The 21,558-nt window shown below is 38.4% G+C and overlaps 1 long non-coding RNA gene across 1 annotated transcript in view; it reads right to left on the reverse strand.

The window, feature by feature from the left end:
* The window catches only part of LOC129136908 (uncharacterized), a 168,463-nt gene that overhangs the window by 4,209 nt on the left and 142,696 nt on the right, over positions 1–21,558 (reverse strand). The window contains exon 3 of the long non-coding RNA XR_008538939.2: positions 9,008–9,060. This is a non-coding gene — a long non-coding RNA (uncharacterized LOC129136908). The remainder of the gene's footprint in view (positions 1–9,007; positions 9,061–21,558) is intronic.

Raw genomic sequence — 21,558 nt, forward strand, 5'->3', positions numbered from 1 at the left:
GCCCCAAGAGAGACTGTCAAAAACATTTATAGGGATATGGCCAAAGTCAAATGTGTGGCATAAATTTCAAAATAACTTTATAAAGTCTAGAAGGAAGATGGAAACACTCCAAAAGGAAATATGGCAAAAAGGGGGTAGAGAGCAATAAAAAAAAAGACATCCATTTAAATTTTTCAGAAGTCTTAAAGAGAAAGAAATAAAGTAGGAATTCAAAGAGATCAAGGTGTCTGGAAAGCAAGCCTTCTGGTGGGCTCAGAATTGAAGGATTTGAAAGGGTATCACATAACCAAGAATTAAGGCATCTAATAGAGTGCCCCCATGAAGTGTCCAGATGCTTATAATTGCACAAGTGAACACAATGTCTCATTTAAGAGCATACTGATGATAGAAAAAGGCACTGGAGAGGACCAAACAAAGTTATGTAAATAACCAAAAAGTCACAAAGTACCCACTGCACTGAAGGAAACAGTGCAGTGGTTTGATAAAAATGGCTCACCTTGTCCTCCTCCACTAGGCAAGGTTCTGGAGCAGAGTGGGAAAATATGCACAAATAGACCAAGGCCTTCTGGAGAAAAGGTGGGTCACAAATGTATGTGTAGGAGAAGACTATAAACTAGCATGATGCTGAAGAATGTCTACAGGCAGGATAGAATACTAGGTAAACTCATCAAGGGAGGGTGATTCTCAACTGAAGAGCTGAGCTAAACAATGGTCTACAGGATCCTGAGAAAGGTTGCTTCCAGTACAAAGCCCCTCTGTTCACAATTGCCACAGGATGGTAATATGACTTGGAGAACCTTGGCTGACTATAAAATGAAAGAGCCCTTGGCTAACCTCCAGAATGAGTGAAACTTCAGAAACGCATTAAAGATAACCAAAGAGCTATTAGAGTGATGTCACCTAAGATGATGGAATAGGAGATACCAGCCTTCATTATCCCACAGAAAAGCAACACAGATGGCTATTCACAAACCAAAATGGTGCAGAGAGGGCTCCATGGCCTATTAAAAATCTGAAGCAACATAGTGGAGCAAAAACACAGAGAATATTTACATAGAAAAGACCACTGGTGAGATTGGCATACATGAGATGTCAGGAGATGTCTAGGAGCAAAGAATAAAGGTGAAAGTTATTGGTATCAGCCACACAGCAGAAACCATCATAGTTCCCAGCAGCCTTTTCTGCAGAGGACACTAGCATCTCTTGCCAATGAGGTAACCAACAGCTATTTTTATTGAGGAACCCAAGAGAGGGAGAATTGGCTGCATACCCCTCCCTAACCCAAGAAGCAGCCGCTATGGAGTCATTTTGAGAAAGGAGCCACTCTCTCTCCCAATCCTGTGCATGTCCCATTTCTGGAGCCATGGCTACTCTGTAAGTGCCTACATTCCAGATCCAGGCCCTGTAGCTAGATTGGGTCTGCCCATGTCTCAGACTTTGAAGTCATCACCATATACAGCTAGTTTGCACTCTGGGCCCCAGTAACAAGCCCTCATTGCAAACGCCCATGCTATAGACACTGGCTTACCTAGAGAGCTAGGCCCCTCCCTGACCCTGGAGCTGCTTTAATGCTGCACACATGTGTGTTTTCATTCTAGGATCCCCCTAATGTTTCACAAGCATCCTCATCTCACACAAAGATATCAATTCAACGTCAGAGGTGGCTGCCCAACGAGCACCAGTGCCATTGCTACTCTGGATCCTAGAACTGCAGTGTTTCCAATCATGACTGTTTTTCAGACCTCAGCTCCATGGCCATTTTGGGGTTTCACTCATCAGACACCAGTGCCACAGCCACTGAAAGTGAAAATCCACAGTTCTGCAGACACCGCTGCTGATACCCAGGCAAACAGGGTCTGGAGTGGACCTACAGAAAACTCCAAGAGACCAGCAGCTGAGGGTGCTGTCTGTTAGAAGGAAAACTAACAAAGAGAAAGGACATCCACACCAAAAACCCATCTGTACGTCACCATCATCAAAGACCAAAAGTAGATAAAACCACAAGATGGGGAAAAAACAGAGCAGAAAAACTGGAAACTCTAAAAAGCAGAGTGCCTGTCCTCCTCCAAAGGAATACAGTTCCTCACCAGCAACGGAACAAAGCTGGACGGAGAATGACAAGTTGAGAGAAGGCTTCAGATGATCAAACTACTCCGAGGTACAGGACGAAATTCAAACCAAAGGCAAAGAAGTTGAAAACTTGGAAAAAAGTTTAGACGAATGTATAACTAGAATAACCAATACAGAGAAGGGCTTAAAGAAGCTTGAGAACTACGTGAAGAATGAAGAAACCTCAGGAGCCAATGCGATCAACTGGAAGAAAGGGTATCAGTGATGGAAGATGAAATGAATGAAATGAAGCAAGAAGGGAAGTTTAGAGAAAAAAGAATAAAAAGAAATGAACAAAGCCTCCAAGAAATATGGGACTATGTGAAAAGACCAAATCTACATCTGATTGGTGTACCTGAAAGTGACCAGGAGAACGGAACCAAGTTGGAAAATACTCTGCAGGATATTATCCAGGAGAACTTCCCCAATCTAGCAAGGCAGGCCAACATTCACATTCAGGAAATACAGAGAACGCCACAAAGATACTCCTCGAGAAGAGCAACTCCAAGACACATAATTGTCAGATTCACCAAAGCTGAAATGAAGGAAAAAATGTTAAGGGCAGCCAGAGAGAAAGGTCGGGTTACCCACAAAGGGAAGCCCATCAGACTAACAGCTGATCTCTCAGCAGAAACTCTACAAGCCAGAAGAGAGTGGGGGCCAATATTCAACATTCTTAAAGAAAAGAATTTTCAACCCAGAATTCATATCCAGCCAAACTAAGCTTCATAAGTGAAGGAGAAATAAAATACTTTACAGACAAGCAAATGCTGAGAGATTTTATCACCACCAGGCCTGCCCTAAAAGAGCTCCTGAAGGAAGCACTAAACATGGAAAGGCACAACCGGTACCAGCCGCTGCAAAATCATGCCAAAATGTAAAGACCATCGAGACTAGGAAGAAACTGCATCAACTAACGAGCAAAATAACCAGCTAACATCATAATGACGGGATCAAATTCACACATAACAATATTAACTTTAAATGTAAATGCACTAAATGCTCCAATTAAAAGACACAGACTGGTAAATTGGATAAAGAGTCAAGACCCATCAGTGTGCTGTATTCAGGAAACCAATCTCACATGCAGAGACACACATAGGCTCAAAATAAAAGGATGGAGGAAGATCTACCAAGCAAATGGAAAACAAAAAAAGGCAGGGGTTGCAATCCTAGTCTGATAAAACAGACGTTAAACCAACAAAAATCAAAAGAGACAAAGAAGGCCATTACATAATGGTAAAGGGATCAATTCAACAAGAAGAGCTAACTATCCTAAATATATATGCACCCAATACAGGAGTACCCAGATTCATAAAGCAAGTCCTGAGTGACCTAAAAGAGACTTAGACTCCCACACAATAATAATGGGAGAATTTAACACCCCACTGTCAACATTAGACAGATCAACGAGACAGAAAGTTAACAAGGATACCCAGGAATTGAACCCAGCTCTGCACCAAGCTGACCTAATAGACATCTACAGAACTCTCCACCCCAAATCAACAGAATATACATTCTTTTCAGCACCACACCACACCTATTCCAAAATTGACCACATACTTGGAAGTAAAGCTCTCCTCAGCAAATGTAAAAGAACAGAAATTATAACAAACTGTCTCTCAGACCACAGTGCAATCAAACTAGAACTCAGGATTAAGAAACTCACTCAAAACCACTCAACTACATGGAAACTGAACAACCTGCTCCTGAATGACTACTGGGTACATAACAAAATGAAGGCAGAAATAAATATGTTCTTTGAAACCAATGAGAATAAAGACACAACATACCAGAATCTCTGGGACATATTCAAAGCAGTGTGTAGAGGGAAATTTATAGCACTAAATGCCCACAAGAGAAAGCAGGAAAGATCCAAAATTGACACCCTAACATCACAATTAAAAGAACTAGAAAAGCAAGAGCAAACACATTCAAAAGCTAGCAGAAGGCAAAAAATAACTAAAATCAGAGCATAACTGAAGGAAATAGAGATAAAAAAAAAAACCCCTTCAAAAAATTAATGAATCCAGGAGCTGGTTTTTTTGAAAGGATCAAACAAATTGATAGACCACTAGCAAGACTAATAAAGAGAAAAAGAGAGAAGAATCAAATAGACGCAATAAAAAATGATAAAGGGGATATCACCACCGATCCCACAGAAATACAAACTACCATCAGAGAATACTACAAACACCTCTACGCAAATAAACTAGAAAGTCTAGAAGAAATGGATAAATTCCTCAACACATACACTCTCCCAGGACTAAACCAGGAAGAAGTTGAATCTCTGAATAGACCAATAATAGGAGCTGAAATTGTGGCAATAATCAACAGCTTACCACCCAAAAAGAGTCCAGGACCAGATGGATTCACAGCTGAATTCTACCAGAGGTACAAGGAGGAACTGGTACCATTCCTTCTGAAACTATTCCAATCAATAGAAAAAGAGGGAATCCTCCCTAACTCATTTTATGAGGCCAGCATCATCCTGATACCAAAGCCGGGCAGAGACACAACCAAAAAAGAGAATTTTAGACCAATATCCTTGATGAACATTGACGCAAAAATCCTCAATAAAATACTGGCAAACCGAATCCAGCAGCACATCAAAAAGCTTATCCATCATGATTGAGTGGGCTTCATCCCTGGGATGCAAGGCTGGTTCAACATACGCAAATCAATAAATGTAATCCAGCATATAAACAGAACCAAAGACAAAAACCACATGATTATCTCAATAGATGCAGAAAAGGCCTTTGACAACATTCAACAACACTTCATGCTAAAAACTTTCAATAAATTAGGAATGGATGGGACGTATCTCAAAATAAGAAGAGCTATCTATGACAAACCCACAGCCAGTATAATACTGAATGGGCAAAAACTGGAAGCATTCCCTTTGAAAACTGGCACAAGACAGGGATGCCCTCTCTCACCACTGCTATTCAACATAGTGTTGGAAGTTCTGGCCAGGGCAATTAGGCAGAAGAAGGAAATAAAGGGTATCCAATTAGGAAAAGAGGAAGTCAAATTGTCCCTGTTTGCAGACGACATGACTGTATATCTAGAAAACCCCACTGTCCCAGCCCAAAATCTCCTTCAGCTGATAAGCAACTTTAGCAAAGTCTCAGGATATAAAATCAATGTAAAAAAATCACAAGCATTGTTATACACCAATAACAGACAAACAGAGAGCCAAATCAAGAGTGAACTCCCATTCACAATTGCTTCAAAGAGAATAAAATACTTAGGAATCCAACTTACAAGAGATGTGAAGGACCTCTTCAAGGAGAACTACAAACCACTGCTCAAGGAAATAAAAGAGGATACAAACAAATGGAAGAACATTCCATGCTCATGGGCAGGAAGAATCAATATTGTGAAAATGGCCATACTGCCCAAGGTAATTTATAGATTCAATGCCATCCCCATCAAGCTACCAATGACTTTCTTCACAGAATTGGAAAAAAACTACTTTAATGCTCATATGGAACCAAAAAAGAGTCTACATCGCCAAGTCAATCCTAAGCCAAAAGAACAAAGCTGGAGGCATCACGCTACCAGACTTCAAACTATACTACAATGCTACAGTAACCAAAACAGCATGGTACTGGTACCAAAACAGAGATATAGATCAGTGGAACAGAACAGAGCCCTCAGAAATAATGCCACATATCTATAACTATCTGATCTTTGACAAACCTGAGAAAAACAAGCAATGGGGAAAGGATTCCCTATTTAATAAATGGTGCTGGGAAAACTGGCTAGCCATATGTAGAAAGCTGAAACTGGATCCCTTCCTTACACCTTATACAAAAATTAATTCAAGATGGATTAAAGGCTTAAATGTTAGACCTGAAACCATAAAAACCCTAGAAGAAAACCTAGGCATTACCATTCAGAACATAGGCATGGGCAAGGACTTCATGTCTAAAACACCAAAAGCAATGGCAACAAAAGCCAAAATTGACAGATGGGATCTCATTAAACTAAAGAACTTCTGCGCAGCAAAAGAAACTACCATCAGAGTGAACAGGCAACCTACAAAATGGGAGAAAATTTTCACAACCTACTCATCTGAAAAAGGGCTAATATCCAGAATCTACAATGAACTCAAACAAATTTAGAAGAAGAAACAAACAACCCCAACAAAAAGTGGGCAAAGGATATGAACAGACACTTCTCAAAAGAAGACATTTATGCAGCCAAAAGACACATGAAAAAATGCTCATCATCACTGGCCATCAGAGAAATGCAAATCAAAACCACAATAAGATATCACCTCACACCAGTTAGAGTGGTGATCATTAAAAAGTCAGGAAACAACAGGTGCTGTAGAGGATGTGGAGAAATAGGAACACTTTTACACTGTTGGTGGGACTGTAAACTAGTTCAACCATTGTGGAAGTCAGTGTGGCGATTCCTCAGGGATCTAGAACTAGAAATACCATTTGACCCAGCCATCCCATTACTGGGTATATACCCAAAGGACTATAAATCATGCTGCTATAAAGACACATGCACACGTATGTTTATTGCGGCACTATTCACAATAGCAAAGACTTGGAACCAAGCCAAATGTCCAACAATGATAGACTGGATTAAGAAAATGTGGCACATATACACCATGGAATATTATGCAGCCATAAAAAAGGATGAGTTCATGTCCTTTGTAGGGACATGGATGAAACTGGAAATCATCATTCTTAGTAAACTATCACAAGGACAAAAACCAAACACCGCATGTTCTCACTCATAGGTGGGAATTGAACAATGAGAACACACGGACACAGGAAGGGGAACATCACGCTCTGGGGACAGTTGTGGGGTGGGGGGGGGGGAGGGATAGCATTAGGAGATATACCTAATGCTAAATGACGAGTTAATGGGTGCAGCACACCAGCATGGCACATGTATACATATGTAACTAACGTGCACATTGTGCACATGTAGCCTAAAACTTAAAGTATAATAATAAAAAAAAAAAAAAAGAAAATGAGCTCACAAGTCAGATCCTATGCCAAAAGGGATCCCCTCAGGCACAACTTCTCAGGGGTGGAAGAAAAAGACATTGGGAAGACCCTGGCAACTATCTAACCAAAGATCCCAAAAACCCACAGTGCCACTGCAGACATCCATGGCATTGCCTACAAAGGATCCCTGCAATCTTTATCAATGCCAACCTTACCTGGCAGAGCTACACAGATACTAAACATCTGGCACACTCACTGGTGCCAGATGTTTTCCAGGTTTTCCAGAGTGAAACTAGCTGGCAAAACCTGCAAGAGGTAACTGCTCTACCAAACGCCAGACATCAACACAAGGCAACAAAAAACACAAAACCAAGGAGATGTAACACCACCAAAAGAACACAGTAACCTTCTAGTAGCTGCCAAAAGAAAGGCAGATATACAAACTACCTGACAAAAAATTCAAAATAATTGTTTTAAGATAGTGCAACAAACTTCAAGAAAACATAAACAATTCTATAAAATTAGAAAAACTATAAATGACAAAAGGAGAATTTAACAGAAAGATTGAAATTATAAAAACAAAAAATCAAACAGAAATTTCGGAGATGAAAATATGATGAATGAAATTTAAAAATGCAATAGAGAGCATTGACAGTAGAATTGATCAAGCAAAAGAAAAAAAAACTGTGAAGTTGAACACAGGTAAATTGAAAATAGAGTCAGGCACCACATAACAACATTTCTGTTAATGATGAGTTACAAAAATGATGGCCATCCTATAAGATTATAATAGAGCTGAAATTGTCTAGTGATGTCATGGTCATTGTAACACCATAGTGTAATATATTACTCGCATGTTTGTGGTGACATTGGTGTAAAAAAAACTGACTATGCTGCCACTTGTATAAAAGTATATCACATACAACTATGTGTAGTACATAATACTTGATAACAATAGTAAACAACTATGTTACTGGTTTATGTACTTAACATACTACTTTACTATTATTTTACATGAAATTCTTTGACTTATTAAAAAAGTTAACTGTAAAACAGTTATACAGTTCTAGTTTTACAGTTAACTTTTTAACTCAGGCATGTCCTCTAGGAGGTATTCCAAAAGAAAGCATTATTGTAATAGGAGATGACAGCTCCATGCATGTTAATGCCCCTGAAGGCCTTCCAGTGGGACAAGATTTGGAGGTTGAAGATGGTGATATTGATTATCCTGATTCTGTAAGCCTTAGTTAATGTGTGTGTTTGGGTCTTAGCTTTTGCCAAAAAAGTCTAAAGAGTAAAAAGTAAAAAGAGTAAAAACTTACAGAGTAAGGGTATAAAGAAGAAAATACTTTGTACAGCTATACAATGAGATTGCATTTTAAGCTATGTTATTATAAAATAATCAAAGAGCTAAAAATTAAAACGTTTATATAAAGTAAAAATGTTATAGTAAGTTAATTTATTATTGAAAAAAGAAAAAATACTTTTAATAAATCTAGTGTAGCCTAATTGTACAGTGTTATAAACTACAGTAATATACAGTAATGTCCTTGGTCTTCAAATTCACTCAGCACTCACTCATTGACCCATGCAGAGCAATTTCCAGTCCTGCATTTCCCACTTCCTCCATTTGTGGAAAGTGACCTATACATGTGTATCATTTTTTATCTTTTATGTCATATTTTTGCTGTACCTTTTCTATGTTTAGATATGTTTAGACACACATGTCTATGTTTAGATATGTTTAGACTATGAACAAATAGAAAATTTGAACAGACCGACAACTAATAATGAAATTGAATCATTAATAAAAAGTTTCCCATCAAAGAAAAGCTGAGGACCTGATAATTTCATCACTGAATTTTATCAATAGTTTTAATCTTCAAACTCTTTCAAAAAAATAAAGAAAAGGGAATACTTACAAATTTATTTTAGAAGTCCAGCATTACCCTGATGCCAAAGCGAAACAAGGACACTACAAGGAAATAAAATTATGGGTCAATATTCCTGATAAAAATAGATGCAAAAATCCTCAACAAAGTACTAGCAAATTAAATTCAACAGCACATTAAAAGGATCATTAACCATGATCAAGTGGGATGCATCCCAGGGATGCAAATATGATTCCACATATGGAAATTAATAAATGTGATACACCACATTAATAGAATGAAGCATAAAACCCATATGATTATCTCAGTAAGTTCAGATAAGGTGTATTACAAAATTCAACATGCTTTTATTTTTAAAAACTCTCAAGAAATTAGGTACAGAAGGAATGTACCTCAACACAATAAAGACCATTATAATCACTGGTGCAAAATTAAATATTTCCTTTAGTATTAGAAGCAAGTCAAGGATGCCCACTCTCACACTTACAACACAGTACTAGAAATCCCAGCCAGAGCAATTAGGCAAGAGAAAGAAATAAAAAGCATCTAAATCAGAAAGGAAATAGTTAAATTGTCTCTACAGATGATATAAGCATACACATAAAAATCCCAAATTATTTTACCAAAAAGCTGTTAGAACTAATATAAAAATTCAGTAAAATTCAGTAAAATTTCAGGATACAAAGTCAACACACAAATATGAGTAGTCTTCCTATACACTAACAACAAACTATCTGAAAAAAAGTCAAGAAAACAATTCCACTTACAATAGATATAAAAATAAATAAAATACTAAGAAATATATTTAACCAAAGAGGTAAAAGATCTCTGTACTGAAAACTACATTGATGAAAGAAATGAAAGAAGACACAAATAAATGGAAAGATATCTCATGTTCATAGATTGAAAAAAAAAAACCTTTAAATGCCCATATAAACCAAAGCAATCAACAGATTAAATGCAATCTTTATCAGAGTTTCAATCACATTTCAATAACAGAAATTTCTTTTAAAAAAATATTAAAATTTTGAAGGAACTGCAAAAGACCCTGAATACAAAAAGTAATCCAGAGAAAAAAGAACAAGGCCAGAGGCATTATACTACCTCGTGAGAAAATCTAATACAAAACTATAGTAATTAAAACAGTATGGTACTGACATAAAAACAGACACATAAACCAATAGAGCAGAACAGAGAGCCCATAAATACATCTTTCATTTACAGTCATATGATTTGCAACAAAAGTGCCAAGAACACACAATTGGAAAGGAGAATTTCTTTAAAAAATGGTACTGGGACAACTAGATATCCAAATACATAAAAATGAAATTAGATCTTTATTTTTTACCATATGCAAAAATCAACTCAGAATGAATTAAAGATTTAAATGTAAGAACTGAAACTCTAAAAGTAGCAAAAGAAAACACAAAAAGCTCCATGACATTGGTCTGGGCAAAAATGTTTTTAAAACAACCTCAAAAGCACAGGCAACAAAAGCAAACATAGACATATGAAATTACATCAAACTAAAAAGCTTTGGTCCAGCAAAGGAAACAATGAACAGAGTGAAGAGACAGCCTATAGTAGGGGTCTTCTGGGCCGTGGGTTGCTATTGGTCCATGACCTGTTATGAACAAGGCCACACAGCAGGAGGCCAGTGGCAAGCCAGTAAGCATTACCACCTGAGCTCCCCCTCCTGTCAGATCAGTGACAGCATTAGATCCTCACAGGAGCACAAACCCTATTGTGAACTGCACACGTGAAGAATCTAGGTTGCTCCTCATGAGACTCTAATGCCTGATGATCTGAAGTGGAACAGTTTCATCCCAAAACAATTTTCCCTCCCCCAGACCATGGAAAAATTGTCTTCCATGAAAGTTGTCCCTGGTGCTGAAAGGTTGAGGACTGATGACTTATAGACTGAGAGACTATATTTGAAAATCATACATCTAATGAGGGGCTAATATTCAAAATACGTAAGAAACTCAAACTCAGTAGTAAGAAAACAATCTGATTAAAATCTGGGTGAAGGACTTGAATAGATGTTTCTCAAAAGAATACATATAAATAAACAACAGGTAATAAAGAAAAATGTTCAGCCGGGCATGGTGGCTCATACCTGTAATCCCAGCACTTTGGAAGGCCAAGGTGAATGGATCACCTGAGGTCAGGAGTTCGAGACCAGCCTGACCAAAAAGGTGAAACCCCATCTCTACTAAAAATACAAAAATTAGCCGGGTGTGGTGGCAGGCACCTGTAGTCCCAGCTACACAGGAGGCTGAGACAAGAGAATTGCTTGAACCCGGGAGGAGGAGGTTGCAGTGAGCCAAGATTGTGCCACTGCACTCCAGCTTGGGTGATAGAGCAACATTCTGTCTCAAAAAAAAAAAAAAAAAGAAAGAAAGAAAGAAAAGAAAAAGAAAGAAAAAAAGAAAAAAGAAAAATGTTGAACATCACTAATGATCAGTAAAACAGAAATTAAAACCACAATATTGCTTTATACCTGTTAGAAGGGGTATTACTAAAAAGACAAAAGATAACAAGTGTTAATGAGGATGTGGAGAAAAAAGAATCCCTGTATACTGTTAGTGGAAATATGAATTGCTACAGCCATTATGGAAAATAGTATGGAGGTTTCTCAAAAAATTAAAAGTAAAATGTATGATTCAGCAATCTCACTACTGGGTATGTATCTAAAAAATATGAAATTAGTATGTCAAAGAGATATCTACACTCCCATGTTCATTGCAGCATTAGTCACAATAGCCAAGATATGAAATCAACTTAAGCATCCTGAAACAGATCAAAGTGCTAAAAAAAAGTGATATATATATATATATATATATATATATATATATATATACACACACACACAAAAAAAAAGGAATACTATCCTGCCTTTTAAAAAGGAGATAACTGGATCAGTTTCAAGATGGCTGAATAGGAACAGCTCCAGTCTGCAGCTCCCAGCGTGATCGATGCAGAAGATGGGTGATTTCTGCATTTCCAACTGAGGTACATGGTTCATTTCATTGGGACTGGTTGGACAGTGGGTGCAGCCCACAGAGGGCAAGCCGAAGCAGGGTGGGGTGTCACCTCACCCGGGAAGCTCAAGGGGTCAGGGGATTTCCCTTTCCTAGCCAAGGGAAGCTGTCACAGACTGTATCTGGAAAAACGGGACACTCTCACCCAAATACTGCACTTTTCCCATGGTCTCAGAAACTGGCATACCAGGAGATTCTCTCCCTTGCCTAGCTCGGCAATTCCCACACCCATGGAGCCTTGCTCACTGCTAGTGAAGCAGTCTGAGATCCACCTGCAAGGCAGCAGCCTGGGAGGGGAGGGGTGCCCACCATTGCTGAGGCTTGATTAAGTAAACAAAGCAGCTGGGAAGCTTAAACTGGGCAGAGCCCACCACAGCTCAGCAAGGCCTAGTGCCTCTATAGACTTCACCTCTGTAGGCAGCGCATAGCTGAAAAAAGCCAGCAGAAACTTCTGCAGACTTAAACATCCCTGTCTGACAGCTCTGAAGAGAGCAGTGGTTCTCCAGCATGGCGTTTGAGCTCTGAGAGCAGACAGACTGCCTCTTCAAGTGGGTCCCTGAGCCCCATGTAGCCTAACTGGGAGACACCTCCCAGTAGGGGCCGACAGACTCCTCATACAGGCAGGTGCCCCTCTGGGATGAAGCTTCCAGAGAAAGAATCAGGCAGAAATACTTGCTGCTCTGCAATGTTTGCTGTTCTGCAGCCTCCACTGGTGATACCCAGGCAAACAGGGTCTGGAGTGGACCTCCAGCAAACTCCATCAGACCTGGAGCTGAGGGACCAGGCTATTAGAAGGAAAACTAACAAACAGAAAGGAATAGCATCAACATCAACAAAAAGGACATTCACACCAAAACCCCATCTGAGGTCACCAACATCAAAGACCAAAGGTAGGTAAAGCCACAAAGGTGGTGAGAAACCAGAGCAGAAAGCCTGAAAATTCTAAAATCCAGAGTGCCTCTTCTCCTCCAAAGGATGGCAGCTCCTCACCAGCTATGGAACAAAGCTGGACAGAGAAGGACTTTGATGAATTGACAGAAGTAGGCTTCAGAAGGTCGGTAATAACAAACTTCTCTGAGCTAAAGGAACATGTTCTAACCCAACACAAGGAGGCTAAAAACCTTGAAAAACAGTTAGATTAATGGCTAACTAGAACAAACAGTGTGGAGAAGATGTTAAATGACCTGATGGAGCTGAAAACCATGGCACGAGAACTTTGTGACACATGCACAAGTTTCAGTAGCAGATTTGATCAAGTGGAAGAAAGGATATCAGTGATTGAATATCAAATTAATGAAATAAAGCAAGAGGAGGAGTTTAGAGAAAAAAGAGTAAAGAGAGACAAACAAAGCCTCCAAGAAATATGGGACAATGTGAAAAGACCAAATCTATGTTTGATTGGTATACCTGAAAGTGATGGGGAGAATGGAACCAAGTTGGAAAACACTTTTCAGGATATTATCCAGGAGAACTTCCCCAACCTAGCAAGGCAGGCCAACATTCAAATTCAGGAAATACAGAAAACACCACAAAGATACTCCTTGAGAAGAGCAACCCCGAGACACATAATTGTCAGATTCACTAAGGTTGAAATGAAGGAAAAAATGTTAAAAGCAGCCAGAGAGAAAGGTCAGGTTACCCACAAAGGGAAGCCCATCAGACTAACAGTGGATCTCTCAGCAGAAACCTTAGAAGCCAGAAGAGAGTGGGGACCAATATTCAACATTCTTAAAGAAAAGAATTTTCCACCCATAATCTCATATCCAGCCAAACTAAGCTTCATAAGCGAAGGAGAAATAAAATACTTTACAGACAAGCAAATGCTGAGAGATTTTGTCACCACCGGGCCTGCCTTACAAGACCTCCTGAAGGAAGCACTAAACACGGAAAGTAACAACTGGTACCAGCCACTGCAAAGCATGCCAAATTGTAAAGACCTTTGATGCTATGAAGAAACTGCATTGATTAACGGGCAAAATAACCAGCTAACATCATAATGACAGGATCAAATTCACACATAACAATATTAACCTTAAATGTAAGTGGGCTAAATGCCCCAATTAAAAGACACAGACTGGCAAATTGGATAAAGAGTCAAGACCCATCAGTGTCCTGTATTCAGGAGACCCATCTCATATGCAAAGACACAAATAGGCTCAAAATAAAGGAATAGAGGAAGATCTACCAAGCAAATGGAAAGCAAAAAAAAAAAGCAGGGGTTGCAATCCTAGTATCTGATAAAACAGACTTTAAACCAACAAAGGTCAAAAGAGACAAAGCAAGCCATTACATAATGGTAAAGGGATCAATTAAACAAGAAGAGCTAACTATCCTAAATATATATGCACCCAATACAGGAGCACCCACATTCATAAAGCAAGTCCTTAGAGACCTACAAAGAGACTTAGACTCCCACACAATAATAATGGGAGACACTAATAATGTCTAATATTGACACCCCACTGTCAATATTAGACAGATCAATGAGACAGAAGGTTAACAAGGATATCCAGGACTTGAACTCAGCTCTGCACTAGGCAGATCTAATAGACATCTATAGAACTCTACACCCCAAATCAACAGAATATATGTTCTTCTCAGCAACACATCACACTTTTTCTAAAATTGACCACATAATTGGAAGTAAAGCACTCCTCAAAAAATGTAAAAGAACAGAAATCACAACAAATTTCCTCTCAGACCACAGTGCAATCAAATTAGAACTCAGGATTAAAAAACTCACTCAAAACCGTACAACTACATGGAAACTGAACAACCTGCTCCCGAATGACTACTGGGTACAGGCAAAAATGAAGATGTTCTTTGAAACCAATGAGAACAAAGACAGAACGTACCAGAATCTCTGGGACACATTTAAAGCAGTGTGTAGAGAGAAATTTATAGCACTAAATGTCCACAAAAGTAAGCAGGAAAGATCTAAAATCAACATCCTAACATCACAATTAAAAGAACTAGAGAAGCAAGAGCAAACAAATTCAAAAGCCAGCAGAAGACAAGAAATAACTAAGAACAGAGCAGAACTGAAGGACATAGAGACATAAAAAACCCTTCAAAAAATCAATGAATCCAGGAGCTGGTTTTTTGAGAAGATCAACAAAATTGATAGCCCTCTAGCAAGACTAATAAAGAAGAAAAGAGAGAAGAATCAAATAGACACAATAAAAAAAGATGAGATATCACCACCAATCCCACATAAATACAAACTACCATCAGAGAATACTATAAACACCTTACACAAATAAACTAGAAAATCTAGAAGAAATGGATAAATTCCTGGACACATACACTCTCCCAAGACTAAACCAGGAAGAAATTGAATCTCTGAATAGACCAATAACAGGCTCTGTAATTGAGGCAATAATTAATAGCTTACCAACCCAAAAATGTCCAGGACCAGAGGGAATCACAGCTGAATTCTACCAGAGGTACAAAGAGGATCTGGTACCATTCCTTCTGAAACTATTCCAATCAACAGAAAAAGAGGGAATCCTCCCTAACTCATTTTATGAAGCCAGCATCATCCTGATACCAAAGCCTGGCAGAGACACAACAAAAACAGAATTTTAGACCAATATCCCTGATGAACATCGATGCAAAAATCCTCAACAAAATACTGGCAAACTGAATCCAGCAGTACATCAGAAAGCTTATCCACCATGATCAAGTCGGCTTCAACCTGGGATGCAAGGCTGGTTCAACATATGCAAATCAATAAACATAATCCATCACATAAACAGAACCAACGACAAAAACCACATGATTATCTCAATAGATGCAGAAAAGGCCTTTGACAAAATTCAACAGCCCTTCATGCTAAAAACTCTCAATAAACTAGGTACTGATGGAACGTATCTCAAAGTAATAAGAGCTATTTATGACAAACTTACAGCCAATATCATATGGAATGGCCAAAAACTGGAAGCATTCCCTTTGAAAACTGGCACGAGAAAAGGATACACTCTCTCACCACTCCTATTCAACATAGTGTTGGAAGTTCTAGCCAGGGCAATCAGGCAAGAGAAAGAAATAATGGGTATTCAATTAGGAAAAGAGGAAGTCAAATTGTCCCTGTTTGCAGATGACATGATTGTATATTTAGAAAACCCCATCATATCAGCCCAAAATCTCCTTAAGCTGATAAGCAGCTTCAGCAAAGTCTCAGGATACAAAATCAATGTGCAAAAATCACAAGCGTTCCTATACACCAATTAACAGACAGACAGCCAAATCATGAGTGAACTCCTATTCACAATGGCTACAAAGAGAATAAAATACCTAGGAATCCAACTTACAAGGGAAGTGAAGGACCTCTTCAAAGAGAACTACAAACCACAGCTCAACAAAATAATAGAGGACACAAACAAATGGAAGAACATTCCATGCTCATGGATGGGAAGAATCAATATTGTAAAAACGGCCATACTGCCTAAGGTAATTTATAGATTCAATGCCATCCCCATCAAGCTACCAATGACTTTCTTCACAGAATTGGAAAAAACTACTTTGAAGTTCACATCGAACCAAAAAAGAGCCCGCATTGCCAAGACAATCCTAAGCCAAAAGAACAAAGCTGGAGGCATCATGCTACCTGACTTCAAATTATACTACAAGGCTGCAGTAACCAAAACAGCATGGTACTGGTACCAAAGCAGATGTATAGACCAATGGAACAGAATAGAGGCCTCAGAAGTTACCACCACACATCTACAATCATCTGATCTTTAGCAAACCTGACAAAAACAAGCAATGGGGAAAGGATTCCCTATTTAATAAATGGTGCTGGGAAAACTGGTTAGCCATATGTAGAAAGCTGAAACTGGATCCCTTCCTTACACCTTATACAAAAATTAATTCAAGATGGATTACAGATTTAAATATTAGGCCTAAAACCATAAAAACCCTAGAAGAAAACCTAGGCAATACCATTCAGGACATACGCATGGGCAAGGACTTCATGACTAAAACATCAAAAGCAATGGCAACAAAAGCCAAAATACACAAATGGGATCTAATGAAACTAATGAAATGATCTAATGAATCTAATGAAACTTCTTCTGCACGGCAAAAGAAACTACCATCAGAGTGAACAGGCAACCTACAGAATGGGAGAAAATTTTTGCAATCTACCCATCTGACAAAGGGCTAATATCCAGAATCTACAAAGAACTTAAACAAATTTACAGGAAAAAAACAAACAAACCCATCAAAAATTGGGCAAAGTATATGAACAGACACTTCTCAAAAGAAGACATTTATGCAGCCAAAAGACACATGAAAAAATGCTCATCATCACTGGTCATCAGAGAAATACAAATCAAAACCACAGTGTGATACCATCTCATACCAGTTAGAATGGTGATAATTAAAAAGTCAGGAAACAACAGGTGCTGGAGAGGATGTGGAGAAATAGGAATGCTTTTACACTGTTGGTGGGAGTGTAAAATAGTTCAACCATTGTGGAAGACAGTGTGGTGACTCCTCAAGGATCTAGAACTAGAAATACCATTTGACCCAGTGATTCCATTACTGGGTATATACACAAAGGATTATAAATCATGCTACTATAAAGACACATGCACACATATGTTTATTGTGGCACTATTCCCAATAGCAAAGACTTGGAACCAACCGAAATGTCCATCAGTGATAGACTGGATTAAGAATATGTGGCAAATATATGCCACAGAATACTATGCAGCCATAAAAAAGGATGAGTTCATGTCCTTTGCAGAGACATGGATGAAGCTGGAAATCATCATTCTCAGCAAACTATCACAAGGACAGAAAACCAAACACCGCATATTCTCACTCATAGGTGGGAACTGAACAACGAGAACACTTGGACATAGGGCAGGGAACATCACACATCAGGGCCTGTCAGGGGGTGGGGGTTTGGGGGAGGGATAGCATTAGGAGAAATACCTAATGTAAATGATGAGTTGATGGGTGCAGCAAACCAACATGGCATATGTATACCTATGCAACAAGACTACACATTGTGCACATGTATCCTAGAACTTAAGGTATAATAATAATAATAAAAATCCTCTAGTGAAAAAAAAAAAAGGAGAAAATCTTGTCATTTGCAGCAAAATGGATGAATCTGGAGGACATGGTTAAGTGAAATAAGCCGGGTACAGAAAGACAAATACTACATGATCTCATATGAAAAGTATTTAAAAAATCAAACTTACAGAAAGTTTGATTTTCAAACCAAATTTTATGAAAATTTTATATCAAATTTTATATTGGTATGAAATGGTGCTTATCAGAGGCTGGGGAGCAGAAAGCTTGGGGAAATGTTGGTCAAAGGCCATAAAATTTTAGTTAGGAGGAATAACTTTAAGAGATCTATTATACATTATAGTGACTATAGTTAATAACAATGAATCATATACTTGAACATTGCTAAGACAATGGATTTTGTGGGTTCTCACCGCAAAAAAATGATAAGTAATGATCTGAGGTAATGCATATGTTAAGTAACTTGATTTGGCCATTTCACAATGTATACATACATCAAACATTGTGTTGTACACCATAAATATATATTTTTACTTAATTTTTAAAAAGGCCAAAGATATCTACAAATTATGTTGGAGGAAAAGATCAAGAAAGGAATAGTCCCAGCAATGATGGTCTGACAAAAGTCAGGGATAATAAACAGAACTTCCTAGAATAATATTTTACCTTATACTCACTGTGAAAAGGCTTGTTAGGATAAGAGATGTAAGAAAGAACTAGTTTCACTGACTGAATTTAAATCTCCTAACCAAAATGAGTGATTTTCCTGACTACAAAGAGTCTTATTTATGAGAGTACTAAACCGTTTATTAAAAGGAAGGTGCAAGAGGATAGGATATGACCGTGTGGTCCTGTGAATGATCGCCTGGTTAGATTTCTGGCAATTTGGTGCAATCTATTCACTTTTTATGAGCACTTTGATAACAATGATTATTATTTCATTTTTAAGCTTGAGTTTACAATGCAGAAGTCTTACTAGATCTACCTCGTTTTATTTTTGGATAATTTCTTTTTTCTTTTTCTTTTTTCTTTTTTTTGAGACGGAGCCTTGCTCTGTCGCCCAGGCTGGAGTGCAGTGGCGCGATCTCGGCTCACTGCAAGCTCCGCCTCCCGGGTTCACGCCATTCTCCTGCCTCAGCCTCCGGAGTAGCTGGGACTACAGGCGCCTGCCCCCACGCTGGGCTAATTTTTTGTATTTTTAGTAGAGACAGGGTTTCACTAAGCTGGCCAGGCTGGTCTGGAACGCCTGATCTTGTTATCACCCTGCCTCGGCCTCCCAAAGTGCTGGGATTAGAGGCATGAGCCACCGCACCCGGCCCATTTTTGGATAATTTCTATCCTGGTGGATAGCCCTGTGTGAAAATAATGTTTCCGAATTTTATCACTGCATTTGACAAGGTGTCTTTCATAAAATGGTTGTGAACTAGATGGAAAGATATACTTGGACAACAACAATCAGGTGCCTTAGTTATGTTTAATAAGTATATGCTTTGAGTGATAATACATTGATATGTAGAAGAAGGTCTCATTTTTTGTTTTGTTAAATGTTATCTAACTAATTATTACATGAATACAATTAGTTAACAGCTACTATTACAGTTTTTACACTGTACCAGATTCCAGGATATGTGTACTTTCTCGTTTGATCTTCTCAAAACTCTGTAAGGTAGATACTAATATTACCTTCATTTCACATAAAAGGAAGCTGAGAGTTGGAGATTTCCACTGCCAGCTGACTAGCAAAATAGCAGTGATGGCTCACTCACACTGCTATTTTATTCAATCCTAGAGAAATCTTAGAAATAAAAAGAAAATGTGGATCACAGCAACTGACAGTAACAAAAGCAATATCAAAAATCTATAGGAAACCCTGGGCTATTTTTGGCTGGCAAATTCAGCCAAAGTAAGAAAAGGAAGCCCAGATGTTTTCAGACAAGAACAAGTAAGAAAATGAAGACGTGGATATTTCACACTGTTTGCCTGTGGTATCTTAAGACAATTATTGGCTGCTGCTTTAATGGGAGGGGCCTACAGCAGTGAACCAGAACCCCAGTGCAGGTTTCTGAGGGGTTAATAGGGTAGTTGCAAAACTCCACTAGGGTAAGAAGTTGATGAGAATAGACATGGTTAACCTGTTCTCCTCAGGCCTTTATTGTCCACGCCTTCAGATCAAAACCTTCAATGTTGGTGTTATACTATGAGGAAACTGTCTCTGACGGCTTTTTCAAGGTTTAGAAGATGAAGTTATAACCAGAAGAATTGCATGGTAGAGCGGCAGCAAACGGGAGTGGTAAAAAAGGGATCTCTGGCACCTGCAATTTCTCAGTCCACAGATTCACCTCTTCCCATTAAAATCACTAAGCTCTAACACAGATGAAAGCTTCTTTTTTTTCTAGGTTTTTCTGCAAATCACATTACCATTCAGAGGAGCTGATGCCCTCAAGTAATATAAACTCGGAGACTATAATAACCAGATATTAGAGTAGCACAACCACCTCAGAAGGCACACGAGGACTTGAATTTTTCATATGCTTTCTCAGGTAAAAGTACTAGAGAAAAGATGGACCGAGATTTTAAAGTAGTTCAGGAGATAAGAAAAAATATAATCATTATGAAACAAGAAGAAAAAAATTCTTTAAAAAAAACCCACTGGGAATATTAAGTTAAAAAAATATGATAGTTTGACTTCTCTGTCTGGGCATAATGGAGTAAATGGAGCCAAATTTGATCTTCAATGGTGAAAAATTAGAAAACTGAAATAGATGTTACACACACAAACACACACAAAATTTTACTATATTTAAATATTTAACAACAAGCAGTAAAGAAAGAGGACATGTGGGAGAAGAGAAATAAATGAGATAAGCCCCATGACTTACCAAGATTTCCACCTTAAGGCATTTTTCAAACTATGGCAGGAAGGGTATAACCAAGCTGAGGTGAAGAGCAGAGATCGGAAGTGGAAGCAGATGGAATTTGTGGGCAAATGGCCAGAAATGAAGACTAGCTCCTGTTAGATGCATAGAAGTCTGTTTAAGTCTGGCTGAATACGAAGTTGAGCATTTATAAGATAAAACTTCATGAATCCTGGTAAAGAATCACCATAAGTGAAACAATTCTCAAAGCTCATATAGAACGCCATGGTAGTCAAGGTCTGACCTGCTAAAACAGAGAAACCTTAATGAAGCTGCAGCATATTTAGTATAGATCCCATGATGACCATGCTCTATTTGTAGATTTAAACTAGACATGGGTCCTCAAAGTGTGGCCTGTAGAACCCTAGGGGGCCCCTGAGATCATTTCAAAGGGTCCATAGTGTCAGAATTCTTTTCATAATAAGAAGGTATTTGTTACCTTTTTCATTACATTGATATATATACTAAAGGTGCAAAAGCAATTGTGGGTAAAACTACTGATGATTTAGTATGAATCAACGAGGTAGCATAATAATGTATTAGTTGGTCATTGTATTCTTCATCTCAATGTACTTGT

Source organism: Pan troglodytes, chromosome 15 (genome assembly GCF_028858775.2).
Source record: "Pan troglodytes isolate AG18354 chromosome 15, NHGRI_mPanTro3-v2.0_pri, whole genome shotgun sequence".
NCBI lineage: Eukaryota > Metazoa > Chordata > Mammalia > Primates > Hominidae > Pan > Pan troglodytes.